Below are 18277 nucleotides of genomic sequence, written 5' to 3'. Positions count from 1 at the left end.
GTGTTTAGACAAACCAGAACACTGACTCATACTGATGGTATCACTGTCAGGGGTAATATCACTCTGTGACTAAGATGAGTGAGGTGACCCTGCTAGTTCCTGTGCAGACTACAGATCCTGATAACACAGTCCTATGTAAGCTGAGATGAAAAAAATAGTTTGTGACACACACACTTTGTGAGATAAACAGTCCTATTTGTAATTCTGAAGCACCAGCACAAACGTCAGCTACACCTTTTTACTGATCACTCACACTGAGGCTATGTGCACACGTCAGGATTTCTGGCAGAAATTTTCCTGACAAAAACCTGACATTTCTGCCAGAAATCCGCATGCGTTTTTTGCGCATTTTTGATGCGTTTTTTCTTGCGTTTTTTCCAAATGCATAGAATAGCGGGAAAAACGCGAAAAAACCAGCAAAATTAATGAACATGCTGCATTTTTTACCGCGATGCGTTTTTTCGCGGGTAAAAAACGCATCATGTGCACAAAAATTGCAGAATGCATTCTAAATGATAGGATGCATATGCCTGCAGCTTTTAATGTGGTTTTATCTCGTTTTTATCGTGAAAAACGTGAAAAAATGTGAAAAAACCTGAACGTGTGCACATACCCTGAGTCTGTCACTGCTGCTGCTGGCAGGTCTCCTGTAGAGATGAGTGTTGTTCGAGTCGAACTGTTCGCCAATTTCAAATTCGAGCTGTTTTGGGCGGTGTTCGAGTCATTCGACGAACTCGAACAATTTGCTTAAAATTCGGCAGTTCGAGTTTCTGTACGATAACTGTTCATTCACCAAAAGCCTAACTTGATTTGCACATTAAAACTGTTTATCATTGTTAATAGACAGTTTCAGTGTATAGTGGGCGGGGAATAGATCTGTGCTGAAATAACGCCGATCTCCATTTTTTTTTTCTTTCCCGCATTTACAGTGGGGCGGTGCAGTCTCTCAGCCTATCAGCAGTGCACACACACACAGCAATGTGCATGTGATGCACACAAGCAAGGGCATGTGTCATTGGCTGTGTATGTCATATGTCCTTGCCCTATAAGAATCAGTAGTCAGAATCCAAAGAAATGCTGACTACTGGGTTGCCACACTCTTAGATCCCCGGTACAAAAGTAAATTTGCCGAAATAATTCCTGCCATAGAAAGGGATTCACGCATGCAGGAGTATCAGCAGAGACTGTTACAGAATCTTACATCTGCTTTTCCACAAAACACCAGTGGTGCACGTAGTGAATCTCTGAGGTCTTGCCAACCATGGGACTGTCGAGTCATCACTCAAATCATAACAGTAACATCGTATCTGGTGGTAACAGCAATTTTTTCCAATTGTTTCAAGAATTTTTTAGACCAACCTTTGCAAGGCCACAGGAGACAAGAAATCTGACGCACAGCCAAAGCCTAGAGAGGATGGTACAGGAGTATCTCCAAGTTAACATCGATGCCATGACTATGGAACTGGACCCTTGCTTATTTTGGGCTTCCAATCTGGAAAAAAGGCCTGAGCTCGCCACTCACACCTTGGAGATCTTGTCGTGCCCCGCAGCCAGCGTACTCTCTGAACGTGTGTTCAGCGCTGCTGGAGGTGTGCTGACAGATAAGCGCACGCGGCTGTCCAGTGACAACGTAGACAGACTAACGTTCATTAAGATGAACAAATCCTGAATCTGCAAGGACTTTTCTTCCCCTGTGTCATCCTGGGGAGACTAAAAGCTTAATGATTTTTGAAAATCACCTCATCAACCATTTTAATACAGGAAAGATATATATCTTGGTATCGTGTTAGGCTGCCGTCACACTAGCAGTATTTGGTCAGTATTTTACATCAAGACACAAAAGAGAATAGTAAAACCAAAAACACTCAGTTTGAAAAAATGTTGCAGTAATCCGCAAGTGCTAGTAAAAGATGTAAAAAACAGGGTATTTGGTTGATACGTTGCACACATGGATTTTTCCTCTCTGAACCCTGTTCACACAGGTTATATACAGATGATCAGGTTTTTAAATACATCAGATAGGGATTGCATACATTAGTTAGGACTGCTCTGATAAGGGTATACCGTGAAGATTGGTAGAGCAGCTTAGTATACATTTTTTGCAAAAAACGTATCAACCAAATACCCTGTTTTTTACATCTTTTACTAGCACTTGCGGATTACTGCAACATTTTTTCAAACTGAGTGTTTTTGGTTTTACTATTCTCTTTTGTGTCTTCAGGTTTCTTGGTGGTGTGTGAACATGATCATACAGACTTGTTCACTGTGCAAGTAGCCCATGTGTTCCTGTTTCCATAATTGTTCTCTTGTGTCTACAAGACTGGGGAGTTCCACCACTCCTCTTGGGCTATCTGCACAAAAGCTGTTCTACCCTGTATGCACACATGGATTTTTCCTCTCTGAACCCTGTTCACACAGGTTATATACAGATGATCAGGTTTTTAAATACATCAGATAGGGATTGCATACATTAGTTAGGACTGCTCTGATAAGGGTATACCGTGAAGATTGGTAGAGCAGCTTAGTATACATTTTTTGCAAAAAACGTATCAACCAAATACCCTGTTTTTTACATCTTTTACTAGCACTTGCGGATTACTGCAACATTTTTTCAAACTGAGTGTTTTTGGTTTTACTATTCTCTTTTGTGTCTTCAGGTTTCTTGGTGGTGTGTGAACATGATCATACAGACTTGTTCACTGTGCAAGTAGCCCATGTGTTCCTGTTTCCATAATTGTTCTCTTGTGTCTACAAGACTGGGGAGTTCCACCACTCCTCTTGGGCTATCTGCACAAAAGCTGTTCTACCCTGTATGCACACATGGATTTTTCCTCTCTGAACCCTGTTCACACAGGTTATATACAGATGATCAGGTTTTTAAATACATCAGATAGGGATTGCATACATTAGTTAGGACTGCTCTGATAAGGGTATACCGTGAAGATTGGTAGAGCAGCTTAGTATACATTTTTTGCAAAAAACGTATCAACCAAATACCCTGTTTTTTACATCTTTTACTAGCACTTGCGGATTACTGCAACATTTTTTCAAACTGAGTGTTTTTGGTTTTACTATTCTCTTTTGTGTCTTCAGGTTTCTTGGTGGTGTGTGAACATGATCATACAGACTTGTTCACTGTGCAAGTAGCCCATGTGTTCCTGTTTCCATAAGTATTTTACATCAGTATTTGTAAGCCAAAACCAGGAGTGGGTGATAAATGCAGAAGTGGTGCATATGTTTCTATTATACTTTTTCTCTAATTGTTCCACTCCTGGTTTTGGCTTACAAATACTGATGTAAAATACTGACCAAATACTGCTGGTGTGACGGCAGCCTTAGCCAGTAGATAGAAAAATATTTAGAATTGAGAGTCCTCAGTGGTTGATACCTTTTAATGGCTAACTGAAAAGATGGTAACAAATTGCAAGCTTTCGAGACTACACAGGTCTCTTCATCAGGCTAAGACTAAAACAAATTCTGAAGAATCACATATTTATGCAAAACATAGAGAAAAAAAAATAAAAAGGGGGAAAGCCATGGATAAGACAGGTGACATGAAGCAGAATTATCATGAGTGATAAACAGTTATGTCCATAAATATTGGGCCAGCTCTTAGATAAGGAATGTTTTATTGTCCTCTGATTAGGGTCTCTGTTGTGATGATCCCTCATAGTCTGAGGGTCAAGTTCCTTAGTTGATGTAAAAAGACATAAATCCGTGCGACACATTAATTCCTGCATTAAGACTTTCAAAGGTCAACTGTCAAAGGTCAACCATTTTAAGAAACTCTGGCAAAATTGATGCCACATAAGTGGTGTCTGTGGCCCAATTTTTGGAAAAAATGGAGACTCTTTTTGGAGTCCCCTTACTGTGTTTTACATGACGTTGCCATCGTCAATTCCAGGTGAGTGGGGTCGCTCCCTCCTTTTAACCTTTAGAAACTACATACACTATGGCTAGGGGTAACACAGATGGTTGAGACTGCAGAGCTGTTTACTCATACTATGGCCTGGGATTCAGAGGTCTGCTCCAAAGCTTCAGTGTCTGCTAGTCAGCAGAGTAGCCCACCCATGAAGCAAGCAACACCACCTGTTTATCTAATTACTAATTTTTAACTGTATCTAGCCCAGGAAATTCTTGTGGGCCTAGTAGCATTTTGTGCTACTCAGCTGAGTCCCCAACCCATAAAGCAAACTACACTGCCTCTTTATCTAAGTACTAATTTTTAACTGCATCTAGCCCAGGAAATCCTTTTGGGCCTAGTTGCATTTTGTGCTACTCAGCATTGCCCCCAACCATGAAGCAAGCTACATTGCCTGTTTATCTAAGTACTAATTTTTAACTGCATCTAGCCCAGGAAATCCTTTTGGTCCTAGTTGCATTTTGTGCCACTCAGCAGAGTACCCCACCCATGAAGCAAGCTACACTGCCTGTTTATCTAAGTACTAATTTTTAACTGCATCTAGCCCAGGAAATCCTTATGGGCCTAGTTGCATTTTGTGCTACTCAGCAGAGTACCCCACCCATGAAGCAAGCTACACCGCCTTCTTCCTTTCTCAATCTAATCCCTCGGCTCTGGGGTGTTTGCTCTCCCTCCAGCTCTCTCCTTCTCACAGGTGGACTACCGCATGTATTCACACTGTGGCAAATCTTTTGGGCCCAGGCATAAGAAGTTGTCGAGGTAATGGATAATATATGCCCCCTTAGAAACATCCATGACGACCCATCGACGAAGCAACTAAACGCCTCTAATAGTGAGCAGGATATGGAGCACCCCATGGGCAAACAGCGATCTATGTAGTATGCTCCTTCACAGAAGCAGCCCAATAGGCGGACACTATTCGTAGGCACAGGTAGTAACCGGAACGCCCCCTCAATGTCTGTTTTGGCCATTAGGGTGCCCCTTCCCAACTTCTTGACCCACCTGATTGCTTCGTCAAAGGAGGTACAGTATATTGTACTGTACTTGGTTTCGCATTGATGTTGTCATTTACTGACCTGCCCCTTCGATATGACAAATGGTGGATTAGTCTGAAGGTATTGGTTTCCTTTTTTGGCACAACTCCCAATGGAGATACCACTACGTCTTCTAAGGAAAGTGTTCTGAATGGATCAGCCGCAATTCTACCTAAAGATATTTCTTTTTTAGATTTTTTTGTCACGACGTCTGGGTGTTGGTAGGCTGATTTCAGATTTTTACTTCAGCTTTTTTTGATTTTACAGGGGCATGACATGCCTATATCTGTGTCTCCTCCTCCTTTTACTCCTCCACCTCTTTTCTTTTCGCATGTCTATATGTACTTGTGACTTGTCAATGTGTTTGTTGTGTCTTCTGAGCAGTTTGTCAGCTTTTGGACACGTTTTAAGGTGTTTTCTATGTGTTTGTGTTTGCCTGCCATTGGTTTCAATGGGGTTCGACGTTATTCGTCGAACACGCCCCAATTCGGCGAAGTATAAGTATAAGTATGAGTATAAGCTGAGGCACCTAATTTTGCCACGGAAAACAGGGTAAGCTTATTGACTCAAGTACAATCCGGGTATGCATTGTCCCCTCATCCCTTCTATGTGTGGCTCTCTCCCTTCCTGTCTTGCTCTGTGTGGCTCTCCCTGTTGTGTGCAAGGCTCTCCCGGTCCCCTTGTATGTATGGCTCCCTCCTTCCCATATTGAATGCATGGCTTGGCTCCCCCATCCCATTGTTGTATGCATGGCTGAGCTCCCCTGTCCCATCGTTGTATGCATGGCTGGGCTCCCCCATACCATCCTTGTATGCATGGCTGGACTCCCCCATACCTTCTTTGTATGCATCGAAAAAAAGAAACTCCGGCACACAATGAAAGTCAATATAATTCACATATGAGTTTATTTGGAAATTCCCATCACGTTGCAAATGACGTTTCAAATGACGTTAAATCCGTTCGAAGAAAAAATTAATTAACACCGCATACGCTCTCTCCCTCACCGCACTACGGACCTCACACAGCCGGACCCCCGTCAAGGATTCATGTACAGGTTTTTTTGAAAAAGGCATACAGGCCGAAACGTTGAAATAATTACCTGTGAAGTGATGAATAGCATTGTTTTCTTCGTCTCACTACGTAGGCGGTGTTATTTAATTTTTTCTTCGAACGGATTTAACGTCATTTGAAACGTCATTTGCAACATGATGGGAATTTCCAAATAAACTCATATGTGAATTATATTGACTTTCATTGTGTGCCGGAGTTTCTTTTTTTCGATATTTCTATTTTTCTCCTGAGCACCTAACCCAAGGACAGTGAGCACCTCATTTTTCTAAATATTCTTTGTATGCATGCCTGGGCTCCCCATCCCATCCTTGTATGCAAGGCTCGGCTAGGCTCTCCCCCATCCTCATCACACTCACCCTCCTCACGCCGTTGCTGCATGTCTCTGCATCTCCGTTATCCCGATGCGGTAGCTCTTCTTGTGATGAGCGGTCACATGGTACCGCTCATTAAGGTAATGAATATACACTCCATGCCTATTAGAGTGGAGACGCGTGCATATTCAGTACCTTAATGAGCGGTACCACGTAACTGCTCAGCACAGGAAGAGCTGCAGCAAGTGGACAACGGAGATGCAGGGATGTGTGGCGACGGCACAAGGAGGGTGAGTATGATATCATAGCCGCCGGCTCCTGCCGCTGCTCCACCGCTCCCCTCCCCTCGCCCACTGGCTTTCTGGACAATGACTCGTTTATAAGCCGAGCGGGGTCTTTTCAGCACAAAAAAAGTGCTGAAAATCTCAGCTTATATATGAGTATATATGGTATTCAAATTCAGAGACAAGCAAATTAACTAAGGTTTGACTCATTGATTCATATCACATGGATCCTTTGGCAATTATAAAACATATTCTTGCATAGTAGCTTACACTATATTCAATAGTTTGTCAATATTGTCACCTTTCAGAGATTTTTCTTTATGTTTGACTGTTTGTATTATACAACTTATGTGTGGCACAGTACATAGCAGAATGTAGAGTGATTGAACAGTGTAATACATAAGTGAGCTTGGTCTAATAGTTCAGATGTTTAATCCTTATCTTGCCTCTCTTTGTGTTCCAAACAGGGGCATACAAACATATCATAGGGCTCCATAGTAGAAGTTCTAATTGCAAAAATAATACTATTCTATGTGGTCACAGAAGAGCATATCTCCCAACTTTGCAGCCTTTCCAGAGACATTTTCCTCCTATTGAAGCCCTAGATTCCCCTTTCATTGCACCCATAAAGTATGATGCTAATAAAAGTGCCCCAAAAATGCTGTTTGATACCCCCACAGTTAATTCCTCCACAGTACCCTCTGCATGCACAATATGATGACCTTACTGTAGCCCACCTCAACTTTCCCGGCAAAGTATGGTGATCCAAAGACATACCCAAACAGCTCTCCATGCAGTATAATGGCCCCCACAATTGTCCACAGTGTATAATGACATTTACTAGCCCTCCAAACAGTATAATGGCACCCACACAGCCCTCCACACAGTACAATGAACCCCACACAAACCTTCATGCTGTATAATTGCTTGCATACAGTATAATGGACCCACATAGCCCTCCAAATATTATAATGCCCTCCACATAGCCTTCCATATAGTATAATGAGCCTCACATAACCCTCGACATAATATAATGATCTCCGCATTGCCTTCCGCATAGTATAATGAACCCCATAGACCTCCATATAATATAATGCACTCCCCATTGTTCTGAGCACAATGTGCTTCACTGGCCCTGGAGTAGACTGTAGTGGAAGCATGCTGTGCGTATGAAAATGGTTTAGATTGTGAAAGAAATGTTAATAAGACTTTGTTCTCGCTATCCTTTGTACATAAACCTTGCCAAGTTACAGTTTAATAAAGACTGAGATTTATAATGGGAGTCTCTTTTATTTAACTCTAAAAACTTTGGTCCTGGTAGGCCAACACCATCGGCTACAAGTGGCCTGCTCCGGCACAAGGCCCGCACCCAACCAGGATCCACTCTTTCATGTAGCATGTCAGGGCATGACCAGAGAAGATGACTGTCTCACCCATGGCTCCTGCCCTTCACTATGCTACACTTGGTATAGTCATCTGCGTGGACCATGCAGTGCAAAGAGGACTCGGATAATGGGCAAGATGGTGCCTTTTCTCCGGTCTCTGCAGTGAGCATTTTGAAGTGTAGCACATCTCAGTGCAGCCAGCACCATGAAGTGACATCATCGCACCTGAAGGGCCGGCAATAGGGGCAGGCAGACGAGGCAGCTGCCTGGGGCTCACGCTCCCCCAGGAGCCCCAGCTGTCGGCATGTCAAGCAGCCACTATGGGGCCCCTGTGAGGTAAGGGGGCCCAGCTGCCACCAGCGCTGACTCCCCCACCGCATTGAATTATACCGGCGTCTGCCGGTACAGTTCAAAGCAATGATGGTGGAGAGAGCGTCACCTGACGCTCCCTCTCCCATCATTCCCTGCTCTGCCTCTGACACTGTGGGTGCGCGTCATCATGCACTCACTGTGTGCCAGGCAGTGTGGTGGCAGCCGCCAACACAGGAGCAGGGGCAGCACGAGCACGAGGAGAGGTGAGGAGCTTGTGTTTTTTTTTTAACTGGACTGTGGGGCTATTCTTGGGAGGGGAGAGGAGGGGAGGGAAGAGGGGATGTGAGCTGTGCTGTATACTACTGTGTGGGCAGTGCTATATACTACTGTGTGGGTTGTTCTATATACTACTGTGTGGGCAGTTCTATAAACTACTGTGTGGGCAGTGATGTATACTACTGTGTGGGCTGTTCTATATACTACTGTGTGGGCTGTACTTTATACTACTGTGTGGGCTGTTCTATATACTACTGTGTGGGCTGTGCTATCTACTACTGTGTGGGCTGTGCTATATACTACATGGCTGTGCTATATACTACTATGTGGGCTTTGCTATATACTACGATGTGGGCTGTGCTATATACTATGGGGGTATATTATATTCTATGGGGAGGCTGTGTTATATACTATGTGGCTGTGTTATATATTTGGGGGGTACATTATACTTTACATTCGATGGCGGAGGCTGTGTTATATACTATGGAGGGCTGCATTATATTCTGTTGGGGGCTTTATTAGATATTATGAGGGATGATTGCATCATACTCTTTGATGGGGCTACATTATATTCTAAGGGGAGGTGGGCTGTATTATATTTATATTCTATGAGGGGTGATTGCATCATACTCTGTAAGGGGGCTACATTACACTATATGGGGGGCTGCATTATATTCTATGGGGAGGTTACATTATACTCTGTGGGGGGCTTACATTATTCTCTGTGGGGGATTACATTATACTCTGTGGGGTGGCTGCATTATACTCTGTGGGGTGGCTGCATTATACTCTGTGGGATGGTGGCTGCATTATACTATATGTGGGCTGAATTATACTGTATCAAGGACTATGGGGAATACATTATACTATATAAAGAACTATGGGGTGCATTATACTATGGGAAGTGAATTGTAGTACATAGATGACTATGGCGGTGCATTATAATATATGGAGCACTGTGAGGAGTGTATTATCCTATATGGAGGACTGAGGAGAATATTTTAATATATGGAGGACTATGAGGAGTGTATTATACTATATGGAGCACTATGAGGAGTGTATTATACTATATTGAGGACTATGGGGCACATTATATTATATGGAGAACTATGGGATGTGCATTTTACAATATGGAGGACTGTGGTGCACATTATAAGATATGGAGAAGTATGGGGTGTTTTATACTAAACAAGCAAAATGCTGTATATTCATTGGGTGATTGGATTGTTTATGCTGGAATAAAAATCATTGTTCTCAGCAGGACATCGCCGGTGTAAACTGTAGTTGTGCTGCTGATAACATGATACTGTATGGTGATCTGTTAGTGATCTATTAGTGATTGTTCTGTCCCCATCATTCTTTCTCAGACGGTGGAAAGAGGCCGGGAAACAAACGTCCAACGACTTCAGTATTGTCGCTCACACTCGTTTAGCGGCCTGAGATCAGTGCATGTAAATACAACAGAAATGCTTCTGTGTGATGTGCAATATGTTAGCATTTGAGGCCCCATTTTAATCTTTGCCTAGGGCCCCACTTTGCCTAAAACCGGCCCTGCGCACCTGCATATACAGTTGAATGTGCCATGATCGGAAAGGGGGGCACTGGCACCGGGCCCCCCAGCTCATGCCACCATTGGCGGTACACCACTGGTTTCTTATATACATCAGTTCTTTACTGCAGCTCTGTTAATACCAAGCTTTGGGATCCAGGTTGATTTTCCTTTGTCTTTTTTCAATTGTATTCCATTCTTCATATGTGTTATACTTGTGGATTACCCCTTTAATTTTGTAAGTGAAAAGATCTTAATCGTTTACAAAAAATTGGATATGACTTCTTCATTATAAATGTATGTTCCCTGCAGCAGTGAGATGATTGCATTAAGATTCACAAAGCCTTTTTTTTCTCCAAGGCAAAGAGCAGAACAAACAAATGTAAAATAGTTTACTTCACTTGCCGCAATTGCATAAAGTGATGTGTTCTGCAAAAAAAGAATCCTGAGACTTTGATTTTCACTTGAATGCTTAGATAATAATTTTGGGTGGAGAGCCTCACTGGCAAAAACCAGACCATCTAGATAAAAAGCAAAAATTGAAAGCTAGAACTCAAATTTTTTTTTGACATAAAACGTGGTTAATTAGCCCATAGGCCATTCTCAAGCTTAGAAAGGTTCATACCTCAGAACTGAAACGTCGCCACTATGTGTTTTACTTCATGTGTTTTTTTTATAGCTTTTACATTATCGATCATGTGATTAATACATCATGCAATTTAAAAGATTCTTTGCAGAATTATATGATTTGCTATGTAAAATACAAAACAACAAATGCAATACACATTAACAAGTGTTTTGGAAAAAAAAACCATGGAGGTCTATAGGAGAAGGACGCTCCAAACTGGCTAATACTCACCTGTCCCTCCATGCAACCACACTCCCGTCTGATTGTCTTCCTTGGTCCAGTCCTGGGTGTAGTCTTCACTGGGCCATCTACAGCAACTTCTCACATCTGGCATCTTCAGCATCTTCAGGTGCCTGGCATCCTTGGTGTCTCTTGTACTGATTACATTTAGTTGACATTGCATGCTATGAAGTCTTGGTCTAATCAGAGCAGGAGATGCCAAAGATGTTGGTCGCCAGAAGATAATGGGAGCAAAAGACGCCAAAGATGGTCCAGTGAAGACAGCAGCCAAAATTTGCATTATGACAAATTTACATTTTGGATGAACTTTGTGGAGAATTCAGTTCTCTTGGAAATAATTCACAGATCTCTAATATTGACCAAAAAAACTAAAGAGAAATGCCAAAGAAAAAATGCAATGTTTGTGTTCTACTTAATATTTTCCTATTGACTTATACACAAAAAAATAAAAACATCAGGAAAAACACTGCAAAAAAGGTCTTTTTAGGACTAATCATAGACAATGTAGATACAACGTCTGCTGCTCATGTACTTTATTATTTTGGTTTGATTTGTAATAAGTTGCAAGGATTTTGTACCATTGTGCTTAATAAATCTTCCACTGTGATTTGTGAAACTTTTCAATGTTACTTCTGTAAAGAATATTATGCACCTACCAAATAAGCTCTTAAATGAAATGAATTCCTAAGACTGAATAAGGACTAACACTTAACGTCTTGTGAATACAGTAGGAATGAATGGCTGCTTGCAATAGCCTAAGGGGAAACTTAATTAAAGTATATAAACAGTAAAGAAGTAATAAAGCTCAAAATAATAAGCCTAACTATTAAACACGCATATGCACGCACATATATTTGTCGTCTGAACGGACTTAGAGAGCGTGTAATTTATGTGAATATATTCTTTTCTTGACTAGCCATTACTATACTTGTTTAAATTGTGTCTTGTTGTTTTTGGCTGGGGTCGAGGCTTTATGTAGCTGAAGTATTAATCGTGGTTGACAAATGGCCCTGTAGGTGTTATTACATTGGGGTATGAGGTGAGTTGTTTTACTAGCCTCACATCATGTATTAACCACTAGTGAAATCATCAGAGAAACAACATGCTTACAAGACTTATATTGTTAATGTCTCACAAGAACTACACGTTTAATGCCACCAAGGCTTGGCATAGCCTCATAGTTCATGAACCTGTGCAAATTTAGGCTAAATTCAGATAGGAGAAAGTTAATTTATATGATGTATTTTACAATACATTTGGATCCTTTCTTATAACTTGTAGATCAATATTGCTTTCAGTCTCTTCTTGATCATCTTGTTTCCTTCTTTTCTCATGAGAAAATACTGTGTATATTTTCTTTTTCCATGCGTGGTGTTCTCTTATGTTTCACTCTGCTGCTCCCTCTCCCCTCTCACAGCATGCAATCTCATCGGCGAAGACTGCAGGTGCAGCCACCTCATCCACATGGAATCTCTATAAATGGAGTCAGAATGCTTATTGTTTGGTTTCGTTTCTGTATGTCATGCAGGGATATGAAAATACCCGTGAAACTTAATGGATATTTGCCAAGTAATTCACAACAATACCCTATCTCTGTGTTGCATCCATGTGAATTTATAATAAGCTGTTGTCAGTTAACATCAAGCTAAATTACCGTATTTTTCGCTTTATAAGACGCACCTGATTATAAGATGCACCCCCAAATTTGGTGACCAAAAAGAGAAAAAAATATTTTTTTTATGTTAAATGGGGGTCTGTCTTATAATGCCAGTGTCCGTCTTACAAATCATATGTTCCTCATCCTGGTATCTATATAACCCCCATCCTTGTGCTGGCACATGCCCCCCTGTTCTGCTGGCAAGCACATGGCCCCCTGGTCACTATATGACCCCCTGTGCTGCTGGCAGACACATGCCCCTCTGGGTCACTAGATGCCCCCCGTGTTGCTGGCAGGCACATGCCCCCGGGTCACTATATGCCCCGCTGTGTTGCTGGCAGGTACATGCCCCACTGGGTCACTATATGCCCCCTGTGCTGGCAGGCACATGCCCCCCCCAGGTCACTATATGCCCCCCTGTGCTGGCAGGCACATGCCTCCAGTCACAATATGCCCCCTGTGCTGGCAGGCGAATGCCCCCTGGTCATAATATGCCCCCATGTGCTGCTGGCAGTGACATGCCCCTCTATGCTGCTGGCAGGCACATGCCCCCTTGGTCACTATATGCCCCCTGTGCTGGTGGCAGACACATGCCCCCCATGGGTCACTATATGCCCCCTGTGCTGCTGGCAGGCACATGCCCCCCTGGGTCACTATATGCCCCCTGTGTTGCTGGCAGGCACATGCCCCCGGGTCACTATATGCCCCGCTGTGTTGCTGGCAGGTACATGCCCCCCTGGGTCACTATATGCCCCCCTGTGCTGGCAGGCACATGCCCCCCCAGGTCACTATATGCCCCCCTGTGCTGGCAGGCACATGCCTCCAGTCACAATATGCCCCCTGTGCTGGCAGGCGAATGCCCCCTGGTCATAGTATGCCCCCATGTGCTGCTGGCAGTGACATGCCCCTCTGTGCTGCTGGCAGGCACATGCCCCCTTGGTCACTATATGCCCCCTGTGCTGCTGGCAGTGACATGCCCCCCATGGGTCACTATATGCCCCCCTGTGCTGCTGGCAGGCACATGCCCCCTTGGGTCACTATATGCCCCCCTGTGCTGGCAGGCACATGCCCCCTATCACAATATCCCCCCTGTGCTGGCAGGGACATGCCCCCCTGTGCTGCTGGCAGGCACATACCCCTGGTCACAATATGCCTCCCTGTGCTGCTGACAGGTACAATGTCACTAGATGCCCCCTGTGCTTCTGGCAGGCACATGACAAATGATAAAATAGCAAACACTTAACTCACCTTCCGATGATGGCTCCGTGCTCACAGCTCCTCGGTTGCGCTTCCTGTTTCCTAGGCATCGGATCATTTGACCTAGGCACACAGTCATGTCATCACTGTGCTGTGCCGATCACATGATCGGATGTCAGCACAGACACAGCAAGAGCAACTGAGAAGCTGTGAGCACGGAGCCATCACCGGAAGGTGCCTGCCAGCAGCACAGGGGCATATAAGAGTGACCGGGGGCCATATCCATGATAGGAGGGAAAGTGTAATATTCTCTGCTCCCCTGTGTGCAATGAAACAGTACATGAGGCTAATGAGTGGGAACATGTGACCTCCTGCTGTCTCAGCAGCCCGCAGCCAGCCCACTCTAGCCCCCTGACACCACCCCAGAGCCGCCCCCTCAACAGCACAGCCCACAGATTCGGATTATATAAAACTTGGGGGAATGAAAGTGCATCTTATAATCCAAAAAATACGGTACTTATCAGTACTGCTTTTGGATTACTTTAAAGCGAACCTGTCACCAGGTTTGGCCAATATGAGTTATGGCCACCACCTTTCAGGGCTTATCTAAAGCATTCTGTAATGATTAGATAGTTATCCCAGAATGTTATTCTTGGAAAATCCTTTTTTTTAATTTATTTATCTTAAAGACTTATTAAGGCTCATAATTTTTGGTCTAGACATACATAATGGAATGTCTCAACAACGTCACACCAAATTAATGAGCTAGCTCTGTCTTCAACTCAGGGATCCAACATGTCAATTTAGTACATCTTCCAAATTGTTGTAAAGGACTAAAGTGAATAAAACAACCATATTGTCTTCTCTGTTGAGGAAACCAAATCAATAAAGCTGAGAAATATTCTGTACATGTCTAGTAATGGAAAGTGTATGTTCTAGTCAATGAAAATTAAGATTATCTAGTAAACATTATATGTTATAACATAAAGACTTTCTTACAAATATACAACATTATGCTACAGAAAAATTTTGATGTCTTGTGTCTTCGTCAAATGCTATATTTGTAAGCGTTGAGATATTTCACCTGTAGAGATCAGAAATGTGCTTCAATAATGTCCTCATAAAAGATCGGCATTAATTCTTTCTATATCTAACTGGAGCCGAACTCTCATGTACGTGTTTTTACAGGCATTACTCTCTAGTTATTCCATACTAGTCTTCAGCCTGGTCTGAGAAATCCCTAATTGCTATAACGGAAACATATGGAATAGTTTCTCCTTGTAGTTAGAGCTAGGGCAGTAGTAATTGAAGGCCTGAGGATAGTTTTCAGATAAATGAATGTTCCATGGTACTATAGCAACACGTTTTCTGCAAAATAGCGTTCCTCAAATAGTCAAAGATGAATGGTATTTATTTGATTAAAAGTTAAAGGAAATAAGAAAAAACACGTTATTTCTGTGTAGTACATGTAGCAATGAAAATAAACCAGAGTGACGTTTCTAATCATCATTAGAAATCATCAGCATCGGCATGTACTTACATTCTTTCATTTTGTTTAATGGGGTTCTTTGCTTTGGAAAATGTCTGACTGCTAAAAGGTTCCTTAACAAATCCTCCCAAGAAATTTGTGCAAAAAAGACAATGTAAAATTAATTATTTTATTGAAGAATTAATAAAGTTAAAAAATATATATATAAAATGTCAGTATCACAGCTGATGGAAGCTGTGATACTGACATTTTATATATATATTTTTTAACTTTATTAATTCTTCAATAAAATAATTAATTTTACATTGTCTTTTTTGCACAAATTTCTTGGGAGGATTTGTTGTCAATAGTGCTAGACAGAGTATATTTTGCATACAATTGGTTGCTTATCTGATTAAAAGGTTCCTTAGTAGTGTTGAGCGATACCTTCCGATATTCAAAGGTATCGGTATCGGATGGCATCGGCCGATATCCAAAAAATATCGGATATCGCCGATACCGATACCCAATACCAATGCAAGTCAATGGGACACAAATAACCGAAGCTATCCTGGATCGTTCCCAGGGTCTGAAGGAGAGGAAACTCTCCTTCAGGCCCTGGGATCCATATTCATGTAAAAAATAAAGAATAAAAATAAGAAATATGGATATACTCATCCCTCGGACGAACCCTGGCTGTCACCGCTGCGAGCGTCTGCCTCCGTTCCTAAGAATGCAGTGAGTGAAGGACCTTCGATGACGTCGCGACCTGACCGCTCACGTGACCGTGACGTCATCGAAGGTCCTTCACTCACTGCATTCTTAGGAACGGAGGCAGACGCTCATAGCGGTGACAGCCAGGGTTCGCCGGAGGGATGAGTATATCCATATTTTTTATTTTTATTCATTATTTTTTACATGAATATAGATCCCAGGGCCCAAAGGAGAGTTTCCTCTCCTCCAGACCCTGGGAACCATACGCACCGCACATGCCGAAGATGACTGGGAGCATTTCCGATTCCGATTTCCGATATTGCAAAAATATCGGAACTCGGTATCGGAATTCCGATACAGCAAATATCGGCCGATACCTGATACTTGCAGTATCGGAATGCTCAACACTATTCCTTAGACAATAGGCTGATAACAAAGTATCCCATAGTCTGTGGGAAAACCTGCATCACTACCACTGGAGAAGTGAAAAAACTACAGTGAGCCCATTCAAATCAATTCACTGCCTGCAGGACAGAAGCGATCCTCCGGAATGGGCGATGGTCTTTATAATCACACTTTGGCCAAGAGATTAGTATCCTGAGCAGAGGATTAGCTTAGAATTTCATAATAAAGTTTACATACATGCTAGCCACCTTAGGGAGAGACCCAAGTTGGGCTAAATGTAGCGGGACGAAAGAGACCGAAAAGCCCTCTACTCAAAGGAAATACATAGTGGATGCTTTCCTGAAACGGAAAGTACTTGCAAGCAGCATAATACAAAGAATAGCAGGTTTACCCAGAATCCTTTGCAGTAGGCGGAGCTATGCAAATCATCTCTTTCCACCCCTGTCTAATCCACAGCGCTTGGAACCGCCAAGCGTGCAATGCTGCGGATTAGTTTCTAAATTTACACAGCCAACCAATTCCTACCTGTGGACACGTGTTTCGGGCTTTAGGCCCTCATCAGCACAGGGCTGGAATTGGTTGGCTGTATGGAGTGGGGCTCGGTGAGCAAGCGATACATACATGCTAGCCACCTTAGGGAGAGACCCAAGTTGGGCTAAATGTAGCGGGACGAAAGAGACCGAAAAGCCCTCTACTCAAAGGAAATACATAGTGGATGCTTTCCTGAAACGGAAAGTACTTGCAAGCAGCATAATACAAAGAATAGCAGGTTTACCCAGAATCCTTTGCAGTAGGCGGAGCTATGCAAATCATCTCTTTCCACCCCTGTCTAATCCACAGCGCTTGGAACCGCCAAGCGTGCAATGCTGCGGATTAGTTTCTAAATTTACACAGCCAACCAATTCCTACCTGTGGACACGTGTTTCGGGCTTTAGGCCCTCATCAGCACAGGGCTGGAATTGGTTGGCTGTATGGAGTGGGGCTCGGTGAGCAAGCGATACATACATGCTAGCCACCTTAGGGAGAGACCCAAGTTGGGCTAAATGTAGCGGGACGAAAGAGACCGAAAAGCCCTCTACTCAAAGGAAATACATAGTGGATGCTTTCCTGAAACGGAAAGTACTTGCAAGCAGCATAATACAAAGAATAGCAGGTTTACCCAGAATCCTTTGCAGTAGGCGGAGCTATGCAAATCATCTCTTTCCACCCCTGTCTAATCCACAGCGCTTGGAACCGCCAAGCGTGCAATGCTGCGGATTAGTTTCTAAATTTACACAGCCAACCAATTCCTACCTGTGGACACGTGTTTCGGGCTTTAGGCCCTCATCAGCACAGGGCTGGAATTGGTTGGCTGTATGGAGTGGGGCTCGGTGAGCAAGCGATACATACATGCTAGCCACCTTAGGGAGAGACCCAAGTTGGGCTAAATGTAGCGGGACGAAAGAGACCGAAAAGCCCTCTACTCAAAGGAAATACATAGTGGATGCTTTCCTGAAACGGAAAGTACTTGCAAGCAGCATAATACAAAGAATAGCAGGTTTACCCAGAATCCTTTGCAGTAGGCGGAGCTATGCAAATCATCTCTTTCCACCCCTGGAAAGGAATTGGTTGGCTGTGTAAATTTAGAAACTAATCCGCAGCATTGCACGCTTGGCGGTTCCAAGCGCTGTGGATTAGACAGGGGTGGAAAGAGATGATTTGCATAGCTCCGCCTACTGCAAAGGATTCTGGGTAAACCTGCTATTCTTTGTATTATGCTGCTTGCAAGTACTTTCCGTTTCAGGAAAGCATCCACTATAATAAAGTTTATAAAGTTTCTTAAAC

General features: G+C 43.1%; 1 long non-coding RNA gene across 1 annotated transcript; it reads right to left on the bottom strand.

Moving 5' to 3' along the window:
• Positions 1-12115: 12115 nt before the first annotated feature.
• Positions 12116-13969, bottom strand: LOC138657644 (uncharacterized). Its single transcript, XR_011317109.1, has 2 exons — positions 13918-13969; positions 12116-12485 (listed from the first exon to the last, which is right to left on the bottom strand). It is a non-coding gene; the product is annotated as an uncharacterized lncRNA (long non-coding RNA).
• Positions 13970-18277: the final 4308 nt, after the last annotated feature.

The sequence above is a fragment of the Ranitomeya imitator genome, chromosome 1 (genome assembly GCF_032444005.1).
Source record: "Ranitomeya imitator isolate aRanImi1 chromosome 1, aRanImi1.pri, whole genome shotgun sequence".
In the NCBI taxonomy this organism is placed as follows: domain Eukaryota; kingdom Metazoa; phylum Chordata; class Amphibia; order Anura; family Dendrobatidae; genus Ranitomeya; species Ranitomeya imitator.
This window is presented reverse-complemented; position numbering and strand designations above follow the sequence as displayed.